Here is a 16,676-nt window from a genome sequence, read left to right as displayed (position 1 = left end):
GAGCTTTTCTTCCAAGGAGCAAGTGTCTTTTAATTTCATGGCTGCAGTTGCCATCTGCAGTGATTTTGGAGCCCAAGAAAATAGTCTCTCACTGTTTCCATTGTTTCCCTATCTATTTGCCATGAAGTGATGGGATCAGATGCTATGATCTTCATTTTTTGAATGTTGAGCTTTAAGCCAACTTTTTCACTCTCCTCTTTCACTTTCATCAAGAGGCTCTTTAGTTCTTCTTCACTTTCTGCCATAACCGTGGTGTCATCTGCCTATCTGAGGTTATTGATAATTTTTGACATTCAAATTTACCATTCACTAATGTTCAAGGTCTGATATTTCATACTGAAAATTGAGATCATCTATATGAATCAATTTAGCCTCTGTTTCCCCTCATCTTCATTCATAACCTCTATTTTCTTCTCTCTTTCAAGTCTCAGAGAATGAGGAATCCCTCATGCTACACAAGCCCAAAGTCCCATTTTGTTTCCTTAGTTAGGCCTCTTCCCCAATTTCATCATTTTCAAGATCTGACTTGATCAAAATCTAATACCTGATTTATGTAAGGTACATGATTCAGTGATCAGAATATAGTAAATGTCCAATGAATATAGCTCGAATAGTCCCCCTCCAATTCCATTCTCTCTCTTCTTGAAACATAACATTCATTTGATTTATATCCACCTAATTTTTTCCTTATGTTTTGAGGCTACTTCTCTCTGTTCCCATTTTCTCAGTTCCCACTCATTTAACAGTTTGAAATCTGATTTTTCTTCTACTATTCACTGAAATTGCTCTCAAAGATAACGGTCTCCACATTGCAAAATTCCAAGGAGGAGTGATTCTTTAACTCGAAGCATGTGCCCTTTCCTAAAAACATGGCAATATATATCCAGATACAAACATTTTTTAATAACATTTCTTTTCAAATAATTGACTGACACGTCCATTGACCCAAGTAAAATGCACTGCAGTTAACAATTCTCACTGGAGAACTATGTTGCATTTAACCCTGTTTTATCTCCAGTGGATGCCTGGGGCCAGGAAGAAGATATTCTACCTTTACTTCTTCAGCACTTATTCCATGCAAGATGCTTTATAGGATACACTGAGAGAGATCATTGAACAATATTTCCACCCGCTAGAAGCTCATATTAAGAACTGTTTGGGAAAGGAATGAGTAGTTTTGAGATTTCAAACCTGGATGCCTGGGAATATGGTAATAGCATTCATTAAAAAGTTGAATCAATAAAGGCATCTATGTTCACCACTATAGAACCAACATCACTGAAAAAGAGAACCAAGGAAATAGAGTGATATGGAATTCTAACACTGTTTGGCCTTGGACATACTATGATTGAGGAGTAAATAAGAAAGATATCCAGGTGGAGAAATGGGTAAGAGGCTGGAGGAGGGAATGTCTAGTACTCATAAGGGAGATTTTGACCTGCTCAGGAGAATCTGAGACTCAAACCTGACTTGAATGAAGGATCAAATTAGGTAAGAGTTAAATGTTCCTATTCTTTAGATAATACCCCCCACCCAGATAAAAGTGAAAAATTCAATTTTTGAGTAAGAAATTAAAATTTTCAGCAGTTATAGGATTGTGAATAAAGTCATAGTCATTGGAGTCAGACTGCTGTGATATATCTAAACCTTGATCCACAGCATGCCATGGCTGACATCTTAAGCAAATATGTGACTTCACTAAATGCTAATTTCTTCACCTGCAAAATGAGGATACTTATAATAATACTTAATATATAATGTTGAGAATATCTAGTGAAATAATATATACAGGAGACAGTATGATATATGACACATAATAAGCAGTGACTAAATTATATGGATCACATTGTTTTTACTATTAGAATTTTTAAGTTAAATATGCACTTATAAAGTCTTGAAAACTAAGAAGCCAAATATGCAAACTTTTCTGAAAATAAATATATTTCTCATTGTTAAACTTCATATTCAAGAAAAAGAGCCATTTTTTTTATATTTCACAAATTATAACTTCCTGGCATCAATTTATTGAAATGTTCTGTACTTCCATCTATACATAGAAAGATGGTAATTTATATCCAGATTTATGAACCTAAGGCTCTCAGAATTTGTTATTAAAAAAAAAGATTGGTTGAAATTAATGATGACAACTGAGTCATTAATTTACTCATTCAACACATCTTGAAAGCATTCTATATGTCAGGTCCCATGATAGGCATTAGGGATACAGAATAGAAAAGTCTATGCCTTTACAGAGCTTACAGCCTAGTAAGGACATTTAAAAAATTATTTTGTGAATGTAATTACAAATGTTGATAAATACCATGGATAAAATGTAAAGCAAGGTATGAAATTATGTCATAAGGAATCCAATTTATCTGAAGGTACAAAGAAAGCCTCCATAGAGAAGTGATATTTGACCTCTATTCTGAAGTCATTTGAGTGATGGGAAGGTGAAGAGTTTCCCAAGCAAAGGGAAGAGCATATGTTAGGACTCTGCAGAAGGAGGGAGTACTAAAACTTAGAGAAAGAGAAAATCAAGTCCTACAGTTTAGTAGATATGGTAGCAATAGAGAAACACCACTTAAATCTCCATTCAAAATAACTTTCTCTAAGACACATGATCAGAGAAGGCAATGGCACCCCACTCCAGTACTCTTGCCTGGAAAATCCCATGGACGGAGGAGCCTGGTAGGCTGCAGTCCATGGGGTCACTAGGAGTCAGACACGACTGAGCGACTTCACTTTCACTTTTCATTTTCATGCATTGGAGAAGGAAATAGCAACCCACTCCAGTGTTCTTGCCTGGAGAATCCCAGGGACAGAGGAGCCTGGTGGGCTGCCGTCTATGGGGTCGCACAGAGTCGGACACGACTGAAATGACTTAGCAGCAGTAGCAGCAGCAAGAAACATGATTAATTGCAGCCTGCAGCCAACCCCCCTTAGATCCAGCACAGTGTTCACACTGAGGGAAGATTTTGTTGGGCTTATCCCAACCAAAGACCAAGCACAGTGGGGATACTAGAGCCAGGTCATTCTCACTTGATATGAGATGCCTCTAGCAAGCATTGCTTAGAGTTCCCATCAGCCTGGGCAACATTTTCTCAGAATTGCTCTATAATTTGAGGCTCTTCCTATTTATCCTCCTTCCTTCCCCTTTTCACCTCGTAGCTTTCAGATATCTATTTGCATAGTGGTCCAAAGGCTCATTCTATCTACTTTTATTCCCTTCCCTTTATCATTTACACAATTAAGATCAATCCTGAAGGTACCATTTTCACTTTACAGTGGATTATCCCTGACACCACCTGACTTAAAATTGATGGTTCTGACATAATTCAGTCCATAATGAATAGTGCCAGGTGTATGTTCTTTTGCTCCCCCTTGAGCAAGACTTCTGTTTCTACTAGAACCCAGTTACACACAAGGGACTTTCTCAAAAGGTATATAATTTTCTTTGGCAGATGGCACGGCCTTGCTCCAAAACCTGGGGGCTGTGCTGTGAATTTTCCAACAGGATTTACCATAAACTCTATACTACATTCTTTCCTACCACTGACAATTACAACTTCATTGAATCTGCACAAGCTGCAGGATTTCTTGCACTACAGCCTGGACCTGTTGCCATTCTTCAAGGCGTAAAGAAAGCACTAGTGTGAGGGGCATAAGCATCACTAAGAAGTGCAGTGGTGGCACCCTCTGCAGGCCAGCACTGACACTAGGAGAGTGGTCTCAGAACTGGGCTCCTTCATAACCATGAGCACGATGGACTCCCTATCACTCCAGGTGACGGTATTTAAACACCAGATGCCAGGCCCACTGAGACCCAGGTGTTCTTTTCCACTAGGGTGTCTTTTCAGGTCCACACTAGTGAAATCATGGCACAATCTTGTGACCAAAACTATCTGTCCTCCACATTCCAGTCAAGAAGACTTCCTCCTTGCCAGCTCGTCGTCACCAAGTGAGCCAATCCCCAAACCTCTATCTTCTCAAGCCACTCTTGGTACCATATTGTTTTCAGTTTAGGTTCTCTGAGAACTTGATGAACAAGGGGTCTGCTGGGGGAAATGTGCGGTTGCATTTCAGCCAAATTCAGGGGTGAACTTGAAAGAAAGAAGAAAGGGAAAATCTTCACTCTGAGCTATAAATAGTGAACCTATTCATGGATATTTTGTGGGGGAAAAAAGGTGGTCCTAAGTGAGATTATATACAGCTTTCTGGGCAATGATTAACCACCTGACCAGATTATAGGAACCTTAATATAAAGGCCTCAAAAATTAGAGTTAGGGAGGTCTGGGATAGAGGCATGTGAATGGACATACATGGAAGACCACAAACGGTATGAAAAGTTTTGTATCATCTAGTGATGCAAACCAGAAACAACCACCATGGAAGAGGCATTGAAAACAAAGTAGACAGGCAGTGAGATGACATAATCCAGTCTTTTTAATCAGCCATCCAAGAACTGGCATGATGGACGCACAAACGGAGTAGCCACAGAGGCAGAAATAGAGGCCACACGTAAGCCAAACAGCATGAAACCCCTTTACCAAGGCTGATCTACATTCTGTTGGCTCTGAACGTCACACCCAAGCAACCACGTCATAGCAAACTGACTGAATTAGGCTCCTTGCATCCTAGATGAACCAGCACCCATCCTCACAGAGATAGACATCAATTCTATGGATTGACTTTCTTTACTAAGCTCCAACCAGCGATTCAGGGACTTATGGAAAGTCTGATTCTCAAGTATGGAATACCATTTCAAGTGTGGGCACCACATATCATCTGAGCACGGACCCACTTCACAGTGAAAGGAACACAGGAGAGAGCCCATGACCATGGGGTTCAGTGCTTGCGTTGGGACAAAAAGCAACTATAACATTCTAACATGAATTTGTTTATATTAATTACTATAGCATTTACATAGATCTGAAAGGAGTCACATAGGACACTTGATCTTAGCCAAAAGATCGAGAAGCAATAGGAGTCACACACTTATGTGTATCAGCAGGCTGGGAATTCAGGTAAGAGTTGATGCCATGAGTTTGAAATCCACAGAGTGGAACAACCAGCTGGGAATTCTGTTGGAACTTCTATGCTGCAGTCTTAAAATAGAATTCCTTCTTCAATTTTTCTCTCTCCCCTTGCATTTTACTATAAATGCAAGAAGGAAAAACCAAGCAGAATCTGGGATTCTTGGCAGTAACCTGGCTTGAAGATGCATCCCTCCAGTCACATGTCTCTCTTCTCCCTGTGTGTCTTTAGATCATCTTCCCTCTGTGATTGTGTCTGTGTCCAAATATTCCCTTTTTGTAAGGACGGCAGTCATAGCGGATTAGAGCCCAGTCTCATTTTAACTAGATTCTTTCTGTAAAGGCCCTATTTCCAACTAAGACCACATTCTGAGGTAGTAGGGCTTAAAACTTCAACAGGCCTCTTGAGGGGGAAAGCAATTCAAATCATAACATTACAGAAAAGACATTAGTTAGTCATTTACAAATAAGGTCAAGGATTATTTGCACATGAAAAACCCTTACAAATCCACTCAGTATTCCACGTCCCACAGGTTGAAATTACTAAATTTAGTCCAAAGTTTGCAAACTTTGAAGCAGATTTTAACTCAACTCCCTTGTTTTATAAACAGAAGAAATGAAGTTAAAAAATCAAACAAATATTTTAACTTAAAATGTAGTCCCACTGCAACGCTCCTACTCCACTTTCTGTCTATATACTATTTAAACAGAGACTCTAAAGAGGTCAGTTTTTCTAGTAATCAGAATATTTGGGTAACCAAATATACTATTTCCATGAATTTTATAAGTCTTTGATTGGGACTTCCCTGGTGGTACAATGGATGAGAAGCTGTCTGCCAATGCAGGGGACACGGGTTTGACCCCTGGTCTGGGAAGATTTCATGTGCCAAGAAGCAACTAAGCCCATGAGTCACAACTACTGAGACCACATGCTGTAACTCCTGAAGCCCAGGCACCCAGAGCCTGTGCTCCGCAACAAGAGAAGCCAGCACGGTGACAAGCCAGTGCATCACAGGTAGGGAGTGGACCCTACTCACGGCAACTAGAGAAAGCCCAAGTACAGCAATGAAGACCCAGCACAGCCAAAAATAACAAACATTTTTTTTTAAGTCTGTGATTAGCTACAAATATTTATAATCCTCTAAATGGAAAAATATAGTGTTCTAGAGTTACATTAGTCATCTCAGTCTAAATTATTACTTAGTATAGAAGGCCCTGAAGTCTTATTGGCTTGCAATGACAAAGCTGTATTCCTCACTCACATTACCTGTTCATCATGGGCCAACCCTGGCTCTGATCCACTTTATGTGGTTTATGCTAGTACCTAGACTGAGGAGCAGTCCCTTTCTGGCACATGCAGAAAGGAAAGGGAGGCCCAGGCACAAAGCATCTACGGGCTACACCAGAAACCCCTTTGCCCTTTCTCCACCAGCTTTACACACACCAGATAGCAAGCAACGAATGTATACCACTGGGGAAGGTGAAAGGGCATGAATAAAGATCCCCACTATGTAGCATGTGTCAGAAGGAAAATGAGCAATAAGGATCAAGTATGTACATTGAGAAAAACCCTCGAGCACCACAATTCCCACCCTAAGCATGAGGCATTTTTAAAGGAAAGCTTATGATAGCTCGCTGCTGCTGCTGTGTCGCTTTAGTCGTGTCTGACTCTGTGCGACCCCATAGACGGCAGGCCACCAGACTTCCCCGTCCCTGGGATTCTCCAGGCAAGAACACTGGAGCGGGTTGCCATTTCCTTCTCCAACGCATGAAAGTAAAAAGTGAAAGTGAAGTCACTCAGTCGTGTCCGACTCTAGCGACCCCATGGACTGCAGCCTACCAGGTTCCTCCATCCATGGGATTTTCTAGGCAAAAGTACTGGAGTGGGGTGCCATTGCCTTCTCCAATGATAGCTTAAGGGCAATGATAGCACAACAAAACCCAAGCCCCACTTAACAACTAACTAGATTTTTTCAACCCCAAAATTATTGTCCTAACAAGATGTGTGCCCATTTTTTTGAGTAAGTAAACATTTACTCAAGTTTCTCTTACTCTGCATGAGATGACTGGTATTCAATAAAAAATTATAAACACACAGAGAAAACAACACGTTGTCAAGAGAAAAAGAAACATTTCACAGTATCAAAATCAGAAAGGACTAAAGTGTTGGATTTTAACTATGGTTAATACATAAAGAATTCAGTGAAAAATATGAACATTAGCAGGAAATTTCAGCAAACAGATGGAAATCCTGAGTCAAATGGCAATAGAAGAAATAAAAAGGATTGCACTGGAGATGAAGAGTTCCCTTGTCAGACTCATCACCAAATTTGACACAGCCAAGGAAAGAATCCATGAATTTGAATTAGAAATTACTCAAATTAAGACACAAAGAGAAAAAAGTGAAAACCCAGCAAATAAAATGCACACAAACAAGCAGAAAAACAGAACAGAGCATTCAAAAACTGTGACAATATCAAACAGTCCAGCATATGTGTAACTGGAGTCTCAGAATGAAAAGAAAGAGACAATGATGCAGAAAGAATATTTGAAAAAATAAAGGCCAAAAATTTCACAGAAAAAAATTTACATCAAACCACAGATCCAAGAATCTCGGAGCACCCCATGCAACATGAAACCTAAATACCCCATTTTGCTGGCCCTCTCCAGGACCCTATGAAATAGCAAAAGTAAATGTCCTTACTTCTCTTGATGAAGAAAGATTGAATATTTTATCCATATTCATATAAGGCATTTGCCAAACACCATTTTCTCTATTTGCTACTTGGCTGAATTTGTTTGCCACTTCTCACAAGTACTTGCTGTTCCATCTTGAAGGTATTATTTAAATGTCATTTTTTTCTCTTTAATAAATTCTAATACAACATTGTTTTTAGAAAATATTTAGATAATCTAGCACCAAACTTGGCATAATTCTATACCATAGGGTTCCTATGATTTAGATCTGAGGGGCCATTTGTGAATCTCCTTTCAGAATTACGGGCAGGAGGTGAGCATGGGCATCTTCCACTTTTAGATGTCTATGTTTGCCTGAGAATTCTAGGGTTTCTGTTCCTAATCATAGCTTGAGGAGAGCAGGGAGCCTTCTGGTGACTAACTTTTGTATTCTACACCCTTCAACTGCTTTCTCTTCATAGTTGGAGAATTGTCTGGTGGATTTGTTTCCTGGGGTCTAGGATATGATGCTTCCCAGGTGCACTAAAGGTAAAGAACATGCCTTGCCAATGCAGGAGATGTAAGAGATTCTGGCTGAATCCCTGGGTCAGGAATATCCCTTGGAGGAGGACAGGGCAACCCACTCCAGTATCCTTGCCTGGAGAATCCCTTGGACAGAGGAGTAAGTAAGTAAGTAAGTGTTACTCGCTCAGTGGTGTCTGATTCTTTGCAGCCCCATGGACTGCAGCCCACCAGATTCCTCTGTTCATGAGGTTTCCCAGGCAAGAATACTGGAGTGGGTTGCCATTCCCTTCTCCAGGGGATCTTCCTGACCCAGGTATTGAACCTTGGTCTCCCACATTGCAGGCAGATTCTTTACCATCTAAGCCATCAGGGAAGTCTGGACAGACCATGGAGGCTGGTTGGCTACAGTCCATAAAGTCACAAAGAATCAGATATGACTGAAGCAACTTAAGAAGCACAGGATATGGTAGGAGAAAAAGCAAAGCGAAGTGAAGTCTCTCAGTCGTGTCCGACTCTTTGCCACCCTGTGGACTGTGTCCATGGGATTTTCCAGGCAAAAATACCGGAGTGGGTTGTCATTTCCTTCTCCAGGGAATCTTCCCGACCCAGGGATCGAACCCGGGTCTCCTGCATTATAGGCAGACGCTTTACCATCTGAGCCACCAGGGAAGTCTTTTATGGTAGGAGGGTTGGGGTGAATTCTTCCTGGCCTCATCTTCTCCCAAACTTCTCTCTGTTACACCTAAGCTGGTTTTTTTTTTTAATAAAAATAATAATTTTATTATTATCATTATTGTTTTTTCCAGTGACAGCCCACTTATGCAGCAATATTTACTTCTTATTTTCTGAGCATGGATGGGAAAATGTCACAAGATTAAATATATGCACACAAGAAAAGGAAGGGGGAGGGGTAGGAGAGAGGCTCAAGAGAGAGGGGATATATGTATATTTACAGCCGATTCAAGTTATTATACAGCAGAAACCAACACAATATTGTAAAGCAATTGTGCTCCAATTAAAAATAAAAAATAAATAAAAATCACATCAGTTTATTATATCACATAATATCACTACTGTCATGATTACATTATTGCATCACAATTAGTTCACTAAACAAACATTTCTTCATTGTTCCTGACACCAATCCATCCCCATTGTATACATAAAAATCAAGTAAAGCATGCTCCAGCAAACTCCAAAATTATTGATGACATATCTCCTATATCCTTCCAGCTCCCGTCTCCTGACCTTTAGCTTGTGGGCTTTTGTATCTCTTAGTTTTGCTTTCCCTGCCTGGATCCTAAGAGTTCTTAACCTCTAACCCATTGACTCTTCCCCTGATTGTCTCAACCAGCATACTCCACCCTTGTTGGGTCATCCAGGGACCCACACCTCAGCACAGACTCTTCCCAGCAAGCACGGAGACTGTTTTAAAGGCTGGGCAGTAAAAGCAAAGGAACAAATCTTCAACTAGCTTCAGCCAAAGTTTCTATTTCTCCCTTCCTTTCTTTCTTTCTTAAAAAATCTGCTCCAAAGTATGCAAACACGCACTGTGAAACATATTTCCCCTTTCTGTGTATAAGAATATGAACACCTCGGTTGACATATGGGCTCATGTGTTTCTTCACCAAGGTGTGATGAGACTCGGAGCAGCATATGCGCCAGGTGATGGAGTTTGCTACCATGCGGGGAGGGGTGTCGCTGTCTGTGAAACAGGTGCGGGAAAGCCCATGTGGATAGAAGGCCCTGTGAAGTAAAGCTGCGGTGACTTGAAGCCGCGGCTCTAACACGGGGCTACTAGGTTCAGCTGCCACTGTTTACTGACCACCTTCCATGTGCCCTTAGTGGACTTCAGGGCTCGATAAGTCACAAAGATCACCTTACAGAATGAAATTCATACCTAAAGATTTAAGAGGTGAGGACTTAAAGAAATTAGATGAACTTTCTCTAGTGGGTCTTTTCAAATTTCAGCATTGTAAAAATCACCTGGAAGGTTGTTGAAACTCAGATTGCTGCACATGACCTCCCCATCCCCAGAGTTTCTGAATCAGCAGTTCTAGGGTAGGGCTGTAAAATTTGTATTTCTAACATATGACCAAGGTGATGCTGTTGCTGCTGGCCGAGGAATGATACTTTGAAACCACTTTTCTGGCATGCAAGGCACAGTGCTAAGGTCTAAATCCCTGAAAGGCTGAAGTAGGAAACATCAGTGTGTGTGTGTGCTCAGTCCTGCCCGACTGCTTGCGACCCCATGGATTGAAGCTCACCCACCAGGCTCCTCTGTCCATGGAATTTTCCAGGCAAGAGTACTAGAATGGGTTGCCATTTCCTCCTCCAGGGGATCTTCCCAGCCCAAGGATTGAACACAGGTCTCCTGTGTCGGCAAGTAGATAAATTACCACTGAGCTACGAGGGAAGCCCAGGAAACATTAGTGCTATTAATCAAAACCAGGGAAAGCCAAGTCAGTCATTGTGCTCAAGAGGCAGGGATAGGGAGGAAAGTTGGATCCTATGCCAGTGTAATCTGCGTGGTGTTAGGAGGGAGGGGCCAAGTCAAAGGACTGGAAGTGATTGTCACGGGCACATCGACTCCCCATCACCTGGTTTAAACGGCTGCCAGAGATGGGATTTGGGTGGGGATCGTCCATCAGGGTTTAAATGTTCATGATGAGAGTGACCAGAATAAGGTGCCAGCTTCTGCTTTTTAAATACTTCATTCTTAATGTTCCTTGTTGTTTAGTCACTCAGTCATGTCCAACTCTTTTGTGATCCCATGGACAGCAACCTGCCAGGCTCCTCTGTCCCTGGGATTTCTTTCTCCAGGGGATCTTCCCAATTCAGGGATCAAACATACGTCTCCTGCATTGGCAGGTGGATTCCTTACGACTGAGCCACCAGGGAAACCCCTTACTGTTCCTTAGTCATTTTGTAAACTCTGATTAGGTCCAAAGATAAGAATTTCAAATGGAAATATTCAGTCTTTTTGTGAGTTTTTGTGTATTTTGATAGGATTAGGTGTGACTTCTTTAAACTTAAATATTGAAGTTCTTCTAAGTATGGACCATGGCCCCTCTCCATTTGCTATGGGAGGAGGGATGAGTTCAGAATTAAAGATAACTGCCCTTGACTTTGAAGATCTGCCCTTGACTTTGAAGATCACATAATCTAGCAAGAAGTGGCTGTCCCAGCTCAGACTGTGACATGTGGCAGACATAGAGGGAGGAGGGATCATTAATTCTAACTTGAGAGAAATAGGGTCAGAGGAGACTTCATGGAAGAGGTGACATTTAAGTGCACCCAAAAGATGAGCAGGGACATCTTACTGGCAGGGACATATTAGACTTAATCTAATAATATGTGGAAGGGAAAATAATTTACTCTTCCAGTGAAGGAGAGCAAATATTCTACCTTAGACTCATTTTTATCCATGTTGGAGGAAAATTGTTGTTTCATTTTAAAAGACTTCCAAAGTGAAGGTAAAAGTATGCAGAAGAGGGCAGCTGGAGTAAACACATTTAACAAAGGCAAAAAACCCTCCGTGGGTGGAAGGCATTTCGTTTTATTCTAATCTCTTTGCTGCTTCCATCCCTCAAGGGAGCACTTCATTTAGAGCTGCTGAATTCTCTGAATCCCACTGTGTGTTTGCACAAACTTCCTCTTGAGTCAGAATGTAAAGCAAAGAAAGTTTTGTACCTTAGAGGCATTCTTTTTCAATCCACAGACAGCACACTGGTGGGAAGAATTGGCTGTTAGTATAAATAGTAATAAAATACAATAATTATAACGTGTATTGCTTGCTAATATTCACTAACGGACTTGTATTAATCTGCTTGGTCTGTCATAACAAAATATCACAGACTGGGTGCCGTAGACAACAGAAATGCATTTCCCATAGATCTGGATACTAGAAGTCCAAGATCAAGGTGCCAGCAGTGTTGGTTTCTGGGGAGAATTCTTCTTGGATTGCAGACTGCCTCTCACTATGTCCTGTGGTGGCCTTTCCTCTGTGCATTATAGAGAGAAAGAGAGGGGTCTCTGGAATCTCCTCTGTTTTTATAGACACCAATCCTATCCAATTAGGGGTCCACACTTATAATCTCATTAACCTTCATCACCTTCCTTAAAGGCCTGTCTCCAAATGCAGTCACATTTAGGGGTTAGGGCTTCAACACATGAATCTGGGAATAACAAAATTCAGTGAGTAGTAGGAGAAGATTGTGATTTCTAAGAAGTTATAGCACCTATGAAAGTGGAAGCTCAGGTCTCCGTGTCCCAACACCTAGGAGTGGACCAGGTTACCTCTCACAGATGCGGAACTTGTTCTCTCTTGCATCACTTTTTCATGAAATGTGTATCTCTTGTCCTTTCAGTATGTAGCCAGGTAGATGTTTTCATTGATGATTTAAGAAAAGCTGTATGAATGTCAACTATTCTAGTGTGTCTTCAGAGGCCAATGAAATATATTTGATTATTTCGCCATGAACAAAGTGGCCTGGAATTCTGTACTTTTTTTATTCTGCTTCTGCTATTCATGGTCTTTCTTTACTCCTCATTTTTAACTTTAAGTGTACTCACTGCTTCTAACATGCCATGTTCATCTTTTTAAAAAATCAAATGGGAAATAAATTCGCATAGACTAATTAACACTTCATTTTTTAGCTTATCAAAAAAGATATCAATTTCCTCGGCAAACTCTTAATCTCACTCCGACCTCCAGAGACCCCTCCATGTATCAGACACAGAAAATAATTTTCCTAAATAGGATCACCATAACACGATTCTGCTTCCTCCTCCTCCTACAAAATAGAACCTAAAGTAGAAAAAGAAAAGGAACTATAGAAAATTTTGAATGATACCAATTTTACTTTGTCTCATTTGCTGGTTTGCTTCTATACTAAATGGGTTCACCATCTGTGTATGGGCACCATCGTCTTTGAAGTAATAACCATAATTGCCATTTGCTGAATGACTACTCTGTCCCAGGAATTTTACATAGTCTATCTCTTTTAAGCCTTATCAGCCTCTTACTTAAAAATTAACAGTCGCTATTTATAAGTGAGGAAACTCAGGCTTAGAGAGAGTAAGTAAGTAGGTTGCCCAGTGCCATGGGCCTAAAGAATGCGAAAGTCAAGCGAGACCCAGCACCTGTGTTCTTTTCACGGCACCAGCCAGGGCCAGGGTGGGTCTGCACTTAGACAGCGTCTAGCCTCTTCTCCAAGGGAAAGTGTAAAGGGAGTCTTGGGATCTATAGTATTTTGGGGCAGTTCACAATGATTTGTTATCTGCCTGTACTCATTTCAGAATAGCAAAGTAATCTATTCTACTCAAAAGCAACTGAGAATTTCTTTCCTACTCCAAAGCCAGACCCAGCATCAGGTTGGCCTCAGCCTCATAATATATTAAGTTAATAAAATTTTCCCTGTCTCTTTTCCTACTGTAGTTGTTAATGCATTTTTCTTCATTTGCTAAATGTTCAGTGTATTTTCATTTTTGAACCCTTTCCATATGGCTAGTAGCTAGTGGCTCTTTTCTTATTTCCCCTGGGCTTTTCTAGTTCCCCAAACTGTTTATCATATGAGATAATAGAAAGAATCTGTAATGGGGGCTCAGAAGATTGGGTTCTCTCTTTGGCTTTCCCTAGACCTGTGTGACTGGAGCCAAGTCCTTTCCATCCTCTGAGCTTCAGCATCCTTTTTTATAAAGTGAAGAATGTGGTATTGAAATCTCTAAGGTCTAAAATCAACTGATCCCTTTGCCAATTGCACTGCACGCACCACCTCTGCTGTGAGCAAATGTGTGTGAGATGCTACTTCCTTCATTGTTCTCCCAAAAGTAAACATCTCCCACACATTCTCTTCCTTAGAAAAGAGGAGAGTTTAGATACTTTTTCAAACTCCCAGAATTCTTCCATATCAGTGTTCAACATTCATTTAAGTAACACTTAATTAATTAACAATGTGGTAGAAACTAAAGATTCAGATGAACAAGACACAGACCCTGCCTTTAGGTACACAGACAGGCAAAGAGAGGAAACTCAGAGGAGGGAATCTCTCTCTCCGTGGCAGATGCCGACATGAAGGAAATTCTTCCAGAAGAGATCAGTGAAGCTCACTCCTTAAAGCTGATTAATAAGGTGTTTATGAGCCCAGATTCTATAGTCTGACAGTCCTACGATCAATCCTGGTTTAAATGAGTAGCCATATAATCTTGAACAAGTCACTTAACTTCTTTATGCCTCTCTTATATTCATCTATAAAACGGGGATCACAATGTTAAATTCATAGGCTTATTAGGAAGAGAAAATGGTATATATTTATTAAAAGGATATAAACATATACTGGGCTTCCTAGGTGGCCCTAGTCGTAAAGAATCTGCCTGCCAATGCAGGAGACATAAGAGACACAGGTCAATCCCCAGGTTGGGAAGATCCCTTGGAGGAGTACATGGAAACCCATTCTCATATTCTTGATTGGAAAATCCCATGGACAGAGGAGCCTGACAGGCTACGGTCCACAGGATCACAAAGAATCGGACATGACTGAAGCAACTTAGCACCCACGCATGAAAGCATGTACCATGTGCCAGGAATTAAGCTAAATTCCAAGAATAGTGTGCTAACAATATTAAATGTATACATACATACATGTTGGCCAAAAAGTTCATTCAGGGTTGGCCATATGATCCGCAAACTTTTTGGCCAATCGTGTGTGTGTGTGTGTGTGTCTGTGTGTGTGTGTGTGTGTGTACGTGTGTATATATACGCCATATAGTATATTAGTATATATATATTGGTGCTTCCCTGGTGGCACTAGTGGTAAAGAACCTGACTGCCAGTGCACGAGATGTAGGAGTCGTGGGTTCATTCCCTGGGTCAAGAAGATCCCTGGAGAAAGGAATAGCTACCCACTCCAGTATTCTTGCCTGGAGAATTCCATGGACATGGAAAAGGAGCCTGGTGGACTATATTTGAAATAAAAAAGTCCCAGGCACTATCCCAAGTACTATGCATATATTATTTCATTTAGTACTCACTACCATCTATGAGGTAGGCACTATCATTATCTATTATTATTCCTCTTTTAGAGATGAGGAACCAGGCTCAGAATAAGTGATTAGCTGAGGTTGACAGAGCTGGTAACTGACAGATTCTGATTTCTGACTAAGGAAGGCAGCCTAACTCCAATCTAAGGCTTTCTGCTGCCTCTGCACAGTCCTGTGAGCTCTCTAGATGCAGTGAACCCTTTTGAAGCTGTCAGTACAGGGGGGAAACATAGCCCCAAAATAACCATGAAGTATAACATTACCCCTGGTATCCAGGGCTAATCCAGGAGCCAGGTCTGCCCACATAGAGTACTACCTATCTTTCCCTATCCCATAAAGATTGAGTGAGTGATGTACACATGGCCCACACTGGCCCTAGAACTTCTGCTGGAATGGGTGAGGGGGAGAGCCCTTTCTTCAGGGTTGTTGTTGTGGCAGTGCTTTACAACCTGGAGCTTTTTGGCAGGGCTGGCAATGGCACCCCACTCCAGTACTCTTGCCTGGAAAATCCCATGGACAGAGGAGCCTAATAGGCTCCAGTCCATGGGGTCGCTCAGAGTCAGACACGACTGAGCGACTTCCCTTTCACTTTTCACTTTTCACTTTCATGCACTGGAGAAGGAAATGGCAACCCACTCCAGTGTTCTTGCCTGGAGAATCCCAGGGACGGGGGAGCCTGGTGGGCTGCCGTCTACGGGGTCGCACAGAGTCGGACACAATGGAAGCGACGCAGCAGCAGCAGCAGCAGCAGCAGCAGCATGAGACTAAAGGCAGAGACCCTGAGAGTCATGTCCATGACAACAAACATCCTTGTATCACAAGCCATTAGAAGCTGTTTTGTTTAAGAAAGTTTGGCTTGGATTTCTATTACTCGCAACCAAGAGTCCTAGCTAGCACACCCAGGAAACCATATGTAATATGCTTTAGTACATATAGTACAGCTACCAAGTTCAAGCTCACGCTACTGGACAAGCCAATGAAACAGAGCCAAGGTTTTGAGGCTGATGTAGAAGATAGATGGGCTCCAGGAAGACATTTACAGCTGACCTCCTGTTTACATTTCATGGGACATGAAGAAGTAGGTTTCAGGTTGGATACTTGAGGCTGTTTGCATTTCCTGAGACAAGAGATAGGTGGGCTTCAGTGGAAGAATTTACAGTCAGCCTCCTGTTTGCCCTCCAAAATGGAAGTAATCGAAACAGAGTAAATTACCAGTCTATATTTCTTGTAAACACAAGGTAATAGTTATGGCAATGTGCATGTATGCTGCTAAGTCGTTTCAGTCATGTCTGACTCTGTAACTCCATGGACTGAAGGCTGCTAGGCTCCTCTGGCCATGGGATTTTCCAGGCAAGAATACTGGAGTGGGATGCCATTTCCTCCTCCAGGGGATTTTCCTGA

General features: G+C 41.4%; 1 non-coding gene across 1 annotated transcript; it reads right to left on the bottom strand.

Moving 5' to 3' along the window:
• Nucleotides 1-8,831: 8,831 nt before the first annotated feature.
• Nucleotides 8,832-8,903, bottom strand: TRNAY-AUA (transfer RNA tyrosine (anticodon AUA)). The gene has a single exon. It is a non-coding gene; the product is annotated as a tRNA-Tyr (tRNA).
• Nucleotides 8,904-16,676: the final 7,773 nt, after the last annotated feature.

Source organism: Bos mutus, chromosome 3, assembly GCF_027580195.1.
Source record: "Bos mutus isolate GX-2022 chromosome 3, NWIPB_WYAK_1.1, whole genome shotgun sequence".
Taxonomy (NCBI): Eukaryota; Metazoa; Chordata; class Mammalia; order Artiodactyla; family Bovidae; genus Bos; species Bos mutus.
Note: the sequence above shows the minus strand (reverse complement) of the source record. Positions and strands in the feature narration are given on the sequence as shown.